The 16,376-nt window shown below is 45.5% G+C and overlaps 1 long non-coding RNA gene across 1 annotated transcript in view; it reads right to left on the bottom strand.

The window, feature by feature from the left end:
• The window catches only part of LOC138473665 (uncharacterized), a 382,413-nt gene that overhangs the window by 170,560 nt on the left and 195,477 nt on the right, over positions 1-16,376 (bottom strand). The window contains exon 2 of the long non-coding RNA XR_011268836.1: positions 16,064-16,135. This is a non-coding gene — a long non-coding RNA (uncharacterized lncRNA). The remainder of the gene's footprint in view (positions 1-16,063; positions 16,136-16,376) is intronic.

The raw sequence follows: 16,376 nt of genomic DNA on the forward strand, positions 1-16,376 counted from the left end.
TTACTCCCTTTGAGGCTCTCCTCTAGTGTTCCCAGAAATGATAGTTTTAATGTTCTTAGAGGTGGTGCCTGTTTCTTCAAACGCTCATATTCTCTTTACCTATTGTTCCCTTTCACTTCTCCTCTCCCTGGTCTTTGGCCTCCTTACTTTTTACACACTTACCCTCCTACCTCCTCTCTTGCCCTCCCTTCTGCTCTCCCACCTTCTTCTCTCCCTTCCTAGTAACTCTGGTCTTCTCCCTCGTACTCCCAGCTTCTATTCTCACTGCCTACTTTCCTCCTCTCTCCTTCCGATCTTCTCACACACCTCTCCCTCCTATCTCTATCACTTCCCTCATCCACCAACAACTCTCCCGACCATGCAACATTTCCATCTGCAACCACTGCTTCTCCCTTCTCTCTACCTTTCCCTTCCATTCTCTTGTTGTAATTCATGCCTCTCTCGAACTTTCACTCTCTCTATTCTCTTCTTCACCCTCCACACTCTGCGTCTATCCGTCTTCTACCTCTTGCACCCCACTCTACTACCACTTTCTGTCACATAACCCCACAAGCACACCTTCACTCTCTCCACTGGGCACCACTCTCTCTCTCACATATAATACCTCACCTGCACGTCTAGTCAACTCCTCCACAGATTCATCAGCATTCCGCACCCCCTTCTGTCCTCCTCCTGGTCTCTCGGTCCACCCGCTCACTTAATGATCTCACCCGAACATCATTTTCTCTGTGTTGTTCCTCTGGGTCTTTCATAATCATGAGTCCGTTCTTCTTTCCCATTCCTACCCAATACATGGTCCCATGTTTCAGCTGGCACTGTGGGCCAAATTAAAACTGCATTTTCCCCTGTGGTTGGCTCATCATAGTGCAATTCACGAAATAACCTCTTAGTCCTGCCCCATTGTGGCACACTTTATTTTAATAGTCTCCTGGTTTTCATCCACTGGATGTTGGGTTGGTTTTCTGCTCTATTTGGGCTGCAGTGTGTAATGCTTCTCTTCTATGTCAGGCGTCGGAACGTCAGAATCTGCATGGAGGTCGTTGATTTTCTCCAGCGCTCTGATCGGTTCACTCAGTGTGGACGTGCATGATGGTCGAGATATTTCTGATATAAAGAAAAGAGAACTTGGCCCAGGTGTGAGGGTGCATGGCATTGGGTGATTGAATGTGTTACTGGTTTTAGGAGTCCAAACACATACAGGGGTTCAGGGACTGGAGTCCGCCAAACACCCTCATTCTACCTCTAGGGTAGTAAAGGCCATGTAGGAAGATTGGATCCAGTGTGAACTGCCATTCACTAAGGAAGAATGCATTTTTTGTGATAAGCTTTTTGTGGAAAGCATAAGTGAAGGAGCTTCATCCAGCCCTATTGACTGTCACCTGACAGATTGATGGACTCTAGAAGTTAGCCTGTGGAAAGAGAATTGTCACTTGTAGGGTCTGGAGATTTGATCGTGGACAAACGACGGTTCACCTGTAGTGGTGGATGGATTGTGGGCATTGACAATGGGCAAAAACACTAAATTTAACCTCAAAGAATTATAGATTCTGCTCATTGTCACAATAAAAAAACACAGCATTTCACCTGTTAGATTCTGGGCATTTTATCTCTTGAAGAAACACGTTTACCTGTTGTAATTGGTTTTCAGGTCCCCTTAAGAAAGCATCACCTGTTACCTGGAAAATGTGATGATTTCATGGATTGATGGAAAGAGAATCTGTCCCCATTGGACCAGGATTTTATCATGGACAAAAACAACTTTTTCTTTGTAGGAAGTAGGGGTTTTGTTCATTCACCCATGGACAAAGAGCCTGACATATATAGGAATTATGTGTTTGTAGGATTTGCTGATGGCTAAAGAACTTTTACCTGGGGACAGAATGGGCTCAGGGGATCAGCACAAGGACAGAGAGCATGCCTTGAAAAATTAAAACAGGCCAGCAAGAGCTACACAATGTCAAGTTATTGTGATGTTATAATATTTGGTTCTGGGGGCTAGCAAAGAGAAGGCAAGCCAGTTACCTATAGGAAGGATTAGTTCTCGAGAGTGGACTCAGGATAATCAGCTAGTTACTTGTGGGAGGGATAGGTTCTAAGGAGCTTTAAAGTGATCGCGAACTGTGAGGAACAAACGGGGAGAGTGGCTGTAAACGTAATGACTCAAGCTGAACACCCTGTTCAACCAGCAATGGTTAGGAGCTGGCCAAATACCGTAGCAATATATGTCTAGTTAACACATGGGTAGTACAGATCACGCTCAAGGTCTCGTCCAGATTTGCCATCAGATTAATGATCCACAATGGAATTAAGAAATTACAAACAAGGACAGATTAATGCGAACAATAGAGAATACATTCTGTAATCTGTAGGAAGGATGGATTCTGGTATTCACTCACCCAGGGATACAAAACATGTCAATAGGATGAATGACCTGTTCTGTCTTGGACCAAGGACAGTTGGACCTCAATCAGGTAAGGTCCCATTTTTTTGTTAATGGGGGATCACGTGCTCAGAGGGAACTGGGATCAACAAGGATATAAACAAAAGTGAGACTGATTACCCCTCTTTACGCTATCTTACCACTAGGAAGCTGCTTGCACATTAAACACAAGTGGATGTGATAACCCATATTCCACACAAGAGATGTGGTAGAGTACACATTATACTTATATGAAAAATATAATTTAATAAATTCTCGTCATATTACATACAATGACTTCTTTAGCATTAATCGAGAAACACAAAATCAGACTTCTTTGTTTTTTAAAATTAAACTAAAACAGGGTCCACAAGTGAAACATCATAAACAATGGACCAGGTTACAACATTTAAAACCGACAAGGGGAATTAGATTCAACAGCACTAAGACTAAATCACAAGTAGTTGCAAAAAAAAAAAAAAATACCTCAATTCACATTTACAAGAAGAAAGGGAAGAACCCAAATAAATTGTTTCTGCGAGTATCTTAGACAGTCAATCTGACTATGTTTCACTTGTGGACCCTGTTTTAGTTTAACCCCCCGCCCCCCACCTCCCGCTGGTAGCCATCCCTGTCTCTCCGGTTCTTTGGTTTGCCCTTTTTGGCACTGTCTGCCACTCTCTGTATCTCGCTCTCACTTTCCCTCTTTCTATTTCCCCCTCTGTCCCTCTTTCTTCGGTCCCTTATAATGATTCAGCTTAATAATGGTCTAATATGTTCCAACGGATTCAAAAGAATATTGCTTGCATTTGAACTGTGATCGGAGGCAAGCTTCTCGAGACTCCTGCATCTCTATCTTACATGTTGCCAAATGTTTTAAATGCAGAACAGATGCCTAGAACATGCTGTCGCAGCCATTACTAACCTCCACTAGTTGCTCGTAGCTTAACATGTTCAGTTCATGGCTGCTGGTATCATTCGTCAATACATTGTATAGTACACAGAATGTGATTACAACTGTTAGATTATATACATTGAGACAAGTTAAACCATGCGTACATAGGGGCCTACTCTGATGACTAAAATTAAGATTATTTATAGTGGCAAAACTTGCATCCTCTCTAGAGCTAAATGCAGGATTTTATTCTACACCACTACACAGTGATTCACTTCATATGAATTAGAGACAGGTTCTTAATTCCATTCTAGTTCAGATGAAGGTTACCCCAACCTACTTCAGTTATTAGTCTTCTTACATTTTATGATATTATGACACTATTATTGGAACACTGCTCCACAAAAGACAACTTAAAAAAAGAACAACATGCTTAAGCTTCTAATACCAACAGCAAGGACTCCTCTTTCGTCTCTTTGGAAGCCATCTTGGCCATCCTCATTGTTTCTTAAAGGGTCATATGATGTACTCCATACCTCCTATTCAGTTTCTGTGGGGTGCGTAGCACAGGCATTTGTAGCAAAGGGCCAAACACATCAAAGCGTGGCTCCCTGTTTGGTTTCTTCCCCAACATTGGGACTCGTAGCCTTGCTGTGTTCACTAGAGAAGTGCAGACGCAGATAATGACAACATCCTACAGCATCCCATGTTTGTCCCTGCCCGATCCAAGATCCCAGGACCGTCAGCCACATTCCCCGCTTCATGTTGCTCTACTTCTCTTTGAAATCATTGGGCATTCCCCCTCTGTACTACTACTCTGTGCCGGCTTCCTTATCCTCTGGCCTTCTCATACTATGGTGCTGCACATCCTCATTCACCTTTCAACAACCCTCTAGCCTCTTCCTTGGACTCCATGAACTCACCTCATGCTCCCCCTGCTCGTAGCCCCTCCCTCTTCCCGGCTTATACTGATCCTCCTTCCCGCTAAATGAAAGCACTCTGGTCACTAAACCTACACCTACTTAAATGTCATCTACCACTCTCCTCTCCCGCTAGGAGCATACCCTCTTTCCTACATATCGTCCTGCTCCACTGCTGAACTCACTCTGGGAATCTGGGATGCCTGATCTCTCTGTAATAGAACCTCCTTTTTTTTACTGACCACTTTGACTCCCACTACCAAATCTTACCATGATGGCTGTCACTGAAACATGGATCCCCCAACACAATGCTGCCACTGCTGCAGCCTTTCACGGAGACCATGCTGCCCATTCTCTCTCCTCTTGGTGGTGTTTTCATCATGCTTAAAAGAGAATTCTCAGAAATGTGTTAATTCCCTTCTACCTTAGAGACCCACAGCTCTTTTGCTACATTTTTATTCTGCAGAGAGTGAGACCTTTTTTCCACTCGCCCATCTATTTTTATGTGATTTGAACTATGTGCTTCTTTTGGTTTTGGATTCTGACAAACTCCATAGACGACATCCTTTTACATTGTGACACATAGCACCTTCAGTGCAGTGGCACAGGGAAGTCTTTCAGATTTCCGAAAGGTTTAAATACCTTCTCTTGGTTAAACTACTGTTTCCAAGAGCAGTGAAGTGAAATTGACTTTACTAAATTACTAGACCCAGTACGCACTATCTTAAAATAGGGTGCTGGAGGGTTTAACTTAGTATACCCTTTGTCTAGTTTCTCACATAACACTTTTATGTTACCCTTTCTACAATTAATGGCTGGTGGCAGTGGTTTACTTTTTACTATCATTGGGTGTTTCTACGCATGAGTGCCCATTTTGTCAAAATGGCTCGGTCTTCTTTTTTCACCATTTCTTGTTGGAAAGTTCCTTCTTGAGATTTACTCAGAATGTCAAACTAGATTTGGTCCCTTTCTTCATTTTGTCTTTGGCGGGATTCACTAGTGAAGCCTGCCTCTGGCTCCAGTGTGTCTGGCAAGGCAGGAAGCACAGGAGATGCCCGAAAATTCCTGTGCTTAGTTTCCTTGGTTACAGGAATGCACCCAAAGGTGATTGGCTGGCTGGCTGTCCTTGAAGGACAGCCACCTTGCTGTGTGATTGACAGCTAGGCTGTGAATCAATGGGAGAAACCTGCATAAAAGGTGAGATCTTTCGGACAGAAGGTAGAGTCGACCACTGTACGAAGGAATCCAAAAAAGAATTTGGAAAACACGCTGGACCGTTGTTTTGCCTGGTGAAGCCTTGCTGCAGTGCTGAAGCTCTGAATTTGCCTCGACTAGAGAAGCCCTGCAAAGGACAACTTCTCCCCTTGGGTTGGTGGACCAATCTATCCCAAGACAAACTGATCTGGAAATCCTCTCGGCGCTGGCTGTACTTCCATTGCTGCTGCAGGAACTGATTTGCCAGGGAGAGGAACTCCAGATTCGAGTGCATCGTCTTTCAGTTGGACCTGAACTCCAGCATGATCCTCCGGACTCCCATGAAGCCAAACTGACCAAGCCTTAGCCACCTCAACACAGTGCTGGACCCCAGATGCAAGGAAAGTCCATAAGGTATCCGAGAACCACAGTGGTGCTATTCGCGGGAAGCTGAAACCGTGAAGTGCCGCTAATCAGAAGTTTTCCCATTGCTGCTGCCGACCTTCAAACTGTAGTGCAGGAGTCCCCAGATGTCCTCCCTTTTGTCCCCACGACTGAGGCCCAGGGACAACAGGATCTGCAGGACCTATAACAGGAACATAAGCCAGCTGGAACCAATTTCTTCAGACCTAAGGTACTGTGATTTAAGGGGTACTTAGCTCTTGTTTTGTAGTCTTGCTAGCTCTCAGTTGAGACTTCTCTTGGTTGCCTTTTGCATAGTTGCTTGCAGCTTTGCCCTGCACAAGCCTTCCAGCTTGTGGCTCAACAGTGATTTCATGTTCTACGATTTCTAAAACATTGTGCAAGACTTTTTACTTATATTTAAGAAATGCTTCAGCTCCCCTAGACTTTGCTCAAGTAACATTGGCTTTCCTAGCTCCCCAAAAGACTCTTCTAACCTCTGACTTTGTGTTTTAATAATCCCTCCAAAAAGTATACATTCTCTACTTGTATGGCTGGAAAAGGGTCAATCTACATTGCATTGGGGGTTCAAAAGTACTTACCTGCTTAAGAATATTTGTTAACCATTGTTTTGTTCCCTAAGCTTTTCCTTTTGACACCAAACTCAGTATTGCTCTAGATGTACCAGTGATATATCAATGTCCACAGTGTCCTAGTTATTTAAGTCACCCCAGGGTGTAGGAAGTGTCTGTGTGCCATCCCAAATGGTTATCTACAGATTTATTGAAATTGAGAGTGTGTATTTTTGAAGAATATTTTAAGTGTTGTATACTTGCTCCCTTCTAAGGAAGGCTTATTCAAACTGACTGTTAAATTAATACATCATTGTTTAATCATCAGGAAACTTTGAGTGTAAGTGTTAATTTGGATACTTGCCACTGTGAAACTCTATGTTACAACCCTACACCACATAATGACCCCTCTTGAGATAGGCCTGGCTGCTCAGTCACTCTACCAACTTGTGTAGTACATGCTTATACCAAAGGTTGGGTTCATTATTGCCAAGAGGACAAGGCTGGTGCAGTCTCCCACAGGGTATTCCATACAATCTTGCTTAACAGCCAGTTAATGAGTCCATCCAGACCGGTTCTTACTTTCTCCCCTCTCATTTCAGACAAATTGCTTTTCAACTTCTCTCACTTCTCTCTTCTGCATCTGGGCCACTCTCAGCGACCTCGGTCCAGGGCCCAGCCACTCTCCACTTGCACTGCCTCCCTGGCTCCCCCTGCACTGTGGGACTGTCACTGTATCCCTACAGCCCCCTTCCCAGCACTTGCTCTGCACTTACCTCGCACTTGCCATCAGCTGGCCCTTTTTATTTATTATTTATTATTTATTATTTTATTACGCCACTTACCTTTTACTGCACTTACCCCCCCACCTCCTCCCCCTGCACTTTCTCCTTTTTCCCCTTACCTCTGCACTTGCGCGATCTGAATGACACCTGGCCTAGTAGGATCGTTTGTCTGTCTTCCCCTTGTTTCCTCCCTCCCTGCCTCGTCGCGCCTTGAAACACTTGTGTATAGGCGCGTTACAAATACCATATCATATCATATCATATCATACCAACCCCTATTACTAATTTCCGCATCTGCTGGCTCACAGGCACACGGTCGTAGCCTCTTCTTCAAAGATCTAGACTTCCTACTTGAAATTCTGGAGTTCCAGCCATTGTCATGGGACACCTCAGTCTCCTCAACCTGACCAAGGCCCTCAAATTCAGGCTCTACTCCGTTATATATGCCAATTTATTTGGTCACCCTCTATAACCTGCCAACTCATAATGATGCCAACTCATTCGATATCCTAGTCCTCCTTGTCTGGCTCAATTCTTCTGCTCTATCTGTTGATCCATCACCCTCTGACCACTCTCTTCTACATTTTACGGACACTACTCTCCACCCTTCTTTTATAATCCCCAAATGAAAATGTAAACGTGGCTCTATGATCCCATAAAGAGACAAAATCAGAGTTTTCCTTCAAGTGATCTATCCACCTCGTTACAACTTCATTGAATTATCATTTCCGGAGTTCAGTTTGGCTGTGGAAACTCCCTGTGAGCACCATTTCCCTCCTTACACCTTCACTCCCTCTCATCAATATGGTCAGCAATGGAGTGTCCCAGCCATGTAACACCCGAGGACAACCATGCCCTCAACCTGCGCAGGAACAAAGCCCACTCTCCTTCTGCTTGTTTCCTACATGGAATCACTACCTGCTGCCACTACTGCTATGAGCTCAGGCAAGTCAAATCAGTTTTCTATCCACATCTACTTTCTCCCCTCAGATTCTTGCAAGCTGTCCATGACTCCAGTTCATGCTTGCCTACATTCCTTCACTCTTCTCTTTTACTACATCACTCTCAAGGCAACTTTGCCAGCTAACAAGTCTCTGTTATCAGTTCCACCGACCCAGTGCCACATTACCCCCAGATCGGCAAAAGCCCAGATGAGTGAGATTTGCCCCAGATAGAAATTCATTACTAGGGAGGTTTCCAGGGGATCCCACAGATCCAGAAATTACAGATGGACTGACTACATTCACACTTCTTGGAGTCCGGCCAAACCACTCACATTTTCTCAGGACATCCCTGGCCATTCGTTCATCCTTAAAAACCAGTTTAACAGAATCTATGGGATAGTAACTGGGCTGTCTGGATAATCTGGAGCACCCCACCATTGCGTCCTTAGTCACAAAGACACACATCCCAATGGAATGGAGTCAATGAAGGCATTTATTTGAAAGGGCGTCCCTCGGTACTCGTCTATCTATGGATAATTTTGGTACCCCAGGAAGAAACACAGTGGATCTCCTTGGCCCCTCATGAGCCTGGGCAAATACCTCCCATAGCGAGGGTTACTTACACTGGTTAGTCTCTCACCAGGGAGTTTGGTGCCCGAAATGCTAATGGAATCAATCGCCTATGTGTGGGCGGGGGGGTCAATGTCCAAAATTGGGGCCTAAAGGGCTCTCTGGAGCAATGTGGTTTAAGTGACTGGTTGATCTGGGGTTGCCTCCTCAGTGTTGGTACATCGAGGGCAGCAGGGGCTTTGGACTGGTGGGGACACAAGGAGTGTGGCCCCATATCTACAATGGGAGTACACACAGACCAATCCCCAAATAGACTCTCTCCAACCCTCCGCACCCTTCCTTTCCCCTGGACCTCAATCAAATCCAATCGTTTTTTTTATGACTGCCAGTTCGGAGAGCACCTGTTCGCAGGAGCAGCCCCGGTTCGTGCTGGGCTCTGGTTGTGATGGGTCTAAGATAGAGCGGATTCCCTTGGGTGGAGGGCTTGGCTGCCCAAAGGGGTGTTAGGCGCTGAAAAGAGCTAGGCCCCGAGTGTGCGGCTAGCATGGTCTCGCTGCAGGTACTGCTGGTGGAACTAAAAGAGGGCTTATTCTCGCCAGTTCTTTCGGTATCCAAGTTCATTAGCTCCGTGGAGGGGGGCTAGAATAGGCGGGAGATGGGCAACATCGGGGCCCGGTGCCAATCGTAACTGACGGGCCAGGCAAATAGTTCCAGGAGCTGGCCCTAGTGCCAGGCCAGAGGGCACTTGTGGGGCCAGAGAGCAATCCAGCAGGTCACAACCTTCAATGAGTCTGGCTATACCCAGGGTCAGCTTCTCAGTTCCTCACCCAATGAGTCAAAAAAGGCAGTGGCATCCATGCAGTCTGGGTTCCATGCAATGGTGGACAGATTTGTATTGATTAGAGGCTCATCTTGGTTCGCACTTGGATGGCCTTCGACGGGGGTCCTGGTGGAGGGGTTAAGGACAGGGGGTTGAATGGTTTCATGTAATTGTTGGAAAACCTCCCTATTGAGGTCGAGCGGGCTGCTAGGTTTCTTGAAGGTTATCTTCCTTGTTGCACCCCAGAAGCACAGAGTGTCAGTAGCAGCTGGGGCAGGGACCCTTCCCAAATCGGCATTAATAACCATAGACTGAGCTCCACCGCCGCCCCGTGGGACCTGACCCCCCCCCCCACATTCTTCACATCGCCTTAAACTTTCAGTTTGATTTAGGCTCTGAATGACCTCGCAGATTAGAAAGGAGAGCAGAAATGGAATGAAAAAGGGCAGGAAAGGGGGACAGGGACTCATCCGCCTCCTACATTGCAGTAACTCTTGCACTTCCTCAGCAATAGCCAGACCAGTCCTTCACAACAGAAAGCTTCCCGCTGCCCCGGCTCAAGTCTCTCATGCTTTCTTACCTCCTTTCCAATAAGGTGCGCACTTCCACTTTGGCCCCCTGCAGGTCACGAACACCCGCGCCTTTGCCTCCCACGGCATACAACTCGGGCACGAACACCCAACGGGAGCAAACACCCACAGACTTACCCCCCGCAGGCTTCACCCTCACGGGGGAATGCGGCAGCTTTTGTTGTGGGTGGGCAGGGCTCCAGCAGCAGCAAACAGTGAGAACAGACCCAACGGGAGAAAACACCCGCAGACTTACCCTCCGCGGGCTACCCGGAAACATCCAATAAAATAAAAACGACATTAAACCAACATTGGTGAAACCGATTTCACCCTTTATTTAGATGATATAATATGACTTACGATTTTGGGTGTATGATTTTTTGGTAATTAGCTATAAGATGTGATTGCTGGTGCAGGCTTTCCGTTCATTTAATAGAAGCTGGATTGAGAATTAGTGTCTATTTGTATGGAATGTCGCCTATGCATTTTGTCTGTGTGCATTGTAAAGATATACTTAAGGGTTGATGTATATGCTGAAATCATTTTTGTAATCACTTGTGAGGGTGAGCTACAGCGGGTTCCACCAATACTGCTTTAAATGCAGTTTTAATTGTATGTTATGTTTGCTGTTAATGTTGTTTTTCTGCTCAATAGTGTCATGGCGGCGAGGCCATTTGGCCCTGGTGGCATCTCGACTGAGCCTATTCTGTGCATTTTCAAATACTTTGGCTTCCAGGCATTCGTATATGGACTGGTCCTCTGTCTCTGTGTTTCCCCGGTATGCCGCAGAGCGAGTCTATACTGAAAAAGACTTGGCGGTGGTGGTGGACAGATGCATCGTAATGTGTCATCTGCCGCCTGTTGCTGTGACGTTTGGGCCCAGTCCCTCTGCTGCCGATTCCTTCACTTGACCTGAACGTGTCTCTCTTGGCGTTGCTTCCAGCCTGGCCACCTGTATCGCCCTGCCTTCCCTTGCCGTCTGCAGCGTGCTGCTTCCTCCATCCTGCCAGCTCTCCTCTCTGCCTCCAGCAGTGCCCCTAACCTGTCCTTTCCTGGCATAGCAATCTGTTACCCTGATACTAGTATGACTGCAAGCTGAAGGTATTACAGCTACCAAACTCTGTGTGCTTCTGTGTCTATTGTCTAACTGCTGTCCATGCTACACTACCGATGCCTTTGCAATTCGAGAACTACCATTGGCCACAAGAACACTTCTTGGCAAGATATTTGCATGCGTTAACATCAAGACTATTCATAACAGGATTTTCCCATTCTACTCATTCTACTGTCCTCTTTTGTTCTCACATGAACAGTTCTTTGGTTATGCTCTGGAACAGACAAGGCAGCAAGCAACTGGAACTGGACCAGACAGGCCTTACCTCTCTGGGGCCAGATTAAAGAAACTTTGCACTAGTGCAAGGGCAAAGTTGCACGGTATTAGCACTAGGGGAAAGTTTGCCCTTTTTTTAAAAACACTAGGACATATTAGAAAATGATTGCACTATGACAAATGCACCTTGATATTGTGTAAGCACCTGGGAGAAAATTGCCCTAGTGCAAGAAAGATACATTTTGAATACGTTTTTTCACCAGGGCAAACTTTGCCCTAGTGCTAATACCAAACTTTGCCCTGTTGGAATAATGCAGTGAAAATCTATCTTTTTTGCCCAAGAGCAATTTTTGCCCTATGCCTATACCATGCCAAACTGCACTTGTCATGGTGCAATCGTTTTCCAATATGACACAGTGTTTTAAAAAATAGGGCAAACTTTACCCTAGTGCTAATACCGTGCAACTTTGCACTTGCACCGGTGCAAAGTTTCTGTAATCTGGCCCCAGATCCTCAAAAGTTCGACCTAGAAGAACTTAAAGCCAGACACTGATGAATAGTTGGTTAAACCTTACTATTGGCCTTTCCAATGCTAATAGAGTTTAGATTTGTATACATAGTAACTTTAACTTTCTTAATTTATTTTTCCACTGATTTCTAAGAGTAATACTTATTTCTTACCTTTTATTATTGTTTACTATGAATACCTTCTTTTCACAATGATAGTACACAGGTTTTCCCAAAGGTTTATGGTGTGTAGGTTTTTCATTCACAATTAAAGCTATTCTCCAGAGATCCTTAGACTCACGGAATGAGTGAGTTGTAGTTATTTTTGTCATTGCCTTCACCTTCTTTTCTTCTATTCAAAATGTGGGATGTTACAGACTTACCGTCAGTAAGCATGCTATAGGATAAGTCATTGTTTATTATAAGAGAAATAATGTATATAAATAGGTTAGTGTAATGGATTGACTTTCTGGGGAATAACATAGTTGGCCATGATAGGCCGGTTTGCACACTTTACACTGCTGAATGCATTAGCTGTACCGTATAGGCATTCTGATGCCCACTAATATTTTGAGATTTTCAAAGATGATGTTTTTTTTCCTTGTTTTCGATGTAGGTTGTGGGTAACAACATGTTTACATTACACAAAAAAATACATGAGTGGTACCATGTTATAGTATGGCACTATGCGTTTGGATTGCGCAGAAATAACCACCATAGTAGTACCGACGCAGCGATCCTTGTCCATGGTGTACTGTGTCCCCACCTGGGTCAGTCAGACCGTAGTCTGCTGGGAGGGAGAGCAAGAATGAACTACAATGGTGGGGAAGAGGGGAAGAGGGTTGCAGACACAGGGAGGGAGCCAGGCAGAGGGGATATGCTTTGCATTACTGTGCTTGCTTGCTAGCCCTCTATATATGGACTACCTTCTAGAGAGATAAGACACAGACACGTATGGCCTAGTTTAATAAGTGCATAGGGATTCCAAGGCAGTTTGGGAAACATGATAGGTTAGAAATCGAGTAGTTAAGGGTGTGTGAGGGCTTGAGAGCGTGCTCAGGGAATCCTGGCTGATATGTAGGCTTCGGAAACGTGCATCGTCTATTTATAGGACTGCAGGCAAGTTCCAGAATTGCATTTCTGGAACTTCCAAGCAGAAAGTGGCCTAGTCCAATCTTAGGACGTCAGAGAAGGTGAATGTTGTTTGTAACAAAAGGCCGGAGAGTTGGATAGAAAGAATTAATAATTTGAAATGTGATTATCGCTGGTCCCTAAATCTAAAGGTCGACATTGTGTGTTTCTTTTTCTTCTTGGATAACCTATAAGATAAGGCCTTAAAGCAGAAGGCCAAATGTCAGTGGGATTTGGAAAAGGGTGTGCAGGCTCTCGCTTGTTTGCTGCTTAGGATCCGGTGATATGGGTACACATAGTGAAAGCTAAGGGGACCCCCTCCAAGGGTACCTAATGATAACCATGTCCCTTATTTACATTATTATCTGTATTTTCACTTCCTAGAGGGATTCAGAGCAAGGTGCCAAAAGGAACGTTTCTATGACGTGCCCTTAACAATGTAGCTCCTTGGCCAATTCTATAAAAATGGGCAGAAAGGGCCTCACTGTGTTCTAATTTGCTAGCTGTTGTGCTGTAGATGTGAGAATCAGACAATACAGAAGTGTGCACGCTGAATGGAAGACGCAATTCAGTGTACAATTAAGACCCTTACCTTGGACATATATCGATCTGCTATAGAGATTAGACCTAAAGTGATGTGATTGTGACATGTGCAGCAGTTTAAGTCGGGCAATAGGTAGTTAATAACGCATTGGGCCCGATTCATGGAATAATCTGTGCTGAAAAAAAGGGACTTGCGTGTGAAATCGCACGCAAGTCCCCATTCGTCTATTCATGGAACACAATACGCAGGTCTTATCTGGGACTTGCAAGGGATCTGCGCCGCTCCAACATGTCACTCCGAGCCAACAAACGCTGAGTCTCCAAGGGAAGGGCCGGCTGGGCCAGTGCAGCCACCTAAAAAGTGGGTGCAACACGTGGAATGAGGAAATAAAAGGAATATGTGGGCGTTATGAGGGACATTCCACAGTCAATCGCATAGCCCATACGCGTGCAAATCAACCGTATATATTGAATTGAACAAGGAATGCCGGCACGCAAATCCAGAAACACCTACGCTTCGCGATAGCAGGCGTAAACGTCAACACGCACATTGACAAATGCATAAAAAGCACGCCCGATCAACAAACACACGGATACATCCATGATGAATGCACCATTTGTTGCAGCAGTCATTCTGGGACACCGCAGGAGGAGGAGGATGGCCAGGGCCTGGATCTTCCACCCAATTACCAGCCCTTTTGGGGTGCCTGATGACCAGGTCTATGGCAGGTATAGGTTCCCCCCATATCATCCTAGACCTGGTCACAGAGCGGGAAGATAACCTCACATCACCCACCATGTGCTCCCAAGCACTGAGCCCCTTGCAAAAGGTGCTCGCTTTTCTGCATTTTTTGGCCACTGGCTCATTTGAGCGGACCACCGCCATAATCGGTGGCATCTCCCAGGCCACACAGTCATGCTGCTTACACCAGGTGTTGGCTATCATAACTGCACGTCCTTCTGTTCGCCAGCATATCTATATGCCCCGAACACTGGCAGAAAGGCAAGTAGTGGTCGAGGATTTTTATGGGGTGGCCACTTCCCAAACGTGGTAGGTGCCATCTATTGCACACATGTTGCTCTACGTCCACCTCGAGCAACAGAGCACACCTACCGCAACCGGAAACATTGGCACTCCATAAATGTTCAGGTTGTGTGTGATGCCAAGGTCATCATTAGTGAACTGTATGCTAACTATCCTGGCAGCACCCATGATAGTTACATCTTCAGGATGTCCCTGCTACTCCGAGCCCTGGAAGCTGGGAAGCATGGCAACACATGGCTCATTGGTGAGTATGAATGGACATGTATGCATGTTGCACACAGACCAATAGATACTGTAAACAAATGACAATGACAGCCATTCACACCTCTCAAGGGGACAGTGCCTACCCTCTGAGCACCTACATGATGACAACCATATGCAAACCCCAACACACTTGCGTAGGTAAGGTACATCAGTGCCCATATTGCAACTCGGGGCATAGTGGAGTGCACATTCGGAGTGCTCAAGTCTCGTTTCCGCTCCCTTGACCACCCTGGTGATGTGTTGCTATATGCACCATCAGTAGTCTGCAGGATCATTGTGGCAACATTTGTCCTGCACAATGTTGCAACACACATGACGTCCCGGTGGACATGGTGGTGGCACCCCATCCAAACCCACAGGCACACTGCTTGCGTATGGCTGGGCAAAGGGCACATGGAGAGGCTGCACGTTCCCAGCTTGTGCAATGTTATCTCACATAAAATCCTTCCCCTGTGGAGTGCACACAATCCCGCCAAATCCCAGGTGCCATTCATTGATGACAATGGGCCAATCCACTGTGCCCACAAAACCACCCTGGGAAAGTGCCCTTGGAAGTGCACATGTGTGTGCATCCTTAGAACTAAAAACACATTTCTTTTAGTGTTTACAAAATAAACACATTGAAGAGTGATGACACCACTACCGCCATGCCAACCATTTGATTAAATCACCTCTTTGGCACCAAAACCATCCCATGTGTAAAGTTAAAGGTTATTGATACTGCACACTATACCCACTGTAGTGGTCCCCTGGCGCTCTAGTGGATCTGACTAACTACCAAACCAGCCAAATGTGTAAGCATCGACAAATCCTGAAACATCATGTCTGAGCTGCAAGCCATAAATGTCCTCAACAATTTACCTGGACACAAAATACAACAAGCACAATATCAAAGAGCTGCACACATGTCCTACAAAGAGCATGATGCACACAAACAAGTCCCCATTGTGGGGTGTAGAAAAGCAGTGCAGTATTGACATGCAAGTTACTCAACATGTCAACATGATCACAATAAACCCCAACCACAAAATAAATATTAACAAGAGGTAAAGACAATTGTGACAAAGCGTGCGACCCACCAGAATGACCACATCCAGACAAGCAGCAACAAAAATAGCCATTCCCTAATGATCAAGATATATGCACATCTCACCTGTCCCTTTGGCATACAGTCGCCTTTCAAATTTCATCAAAGGAAATAGCCATCAATCCAAGGCGGAAGGATCTGGAGACAATTAACAAAATGAAAGTGAGTGCAGCTAACAAATCCATGCACCCAGAAATCCAAGAGCCAAGACCACCCCCAGTGACATACAGCACATGCAAACAACAACTCACAAGACAACCATCAATGTGTGTCCCAGCACACACGCAGCAACACCTTCACATTGTATGCAAATAAAACACACAAAACACACACACTGACAAACAACAACACACCCCACACTGCCTGTCTCCCTCATGGA

The sequence above is a fragment of the Ambystoma mexicanum genome, chromosome 8 (genome assembly GCF_040938575.1).
Source record: "Ambystoma mexicanum isolate Mex_15411 chromosome 8, UKY_AmexF1_1, whole genome shotgun sequence".
Taxonomy (NCBI): Eukaryota; Metazoa; Chordata; class Amphibia; order Caudata; family Ambystomatidae; genus Ambystoma; species Ambystoma mexicanum.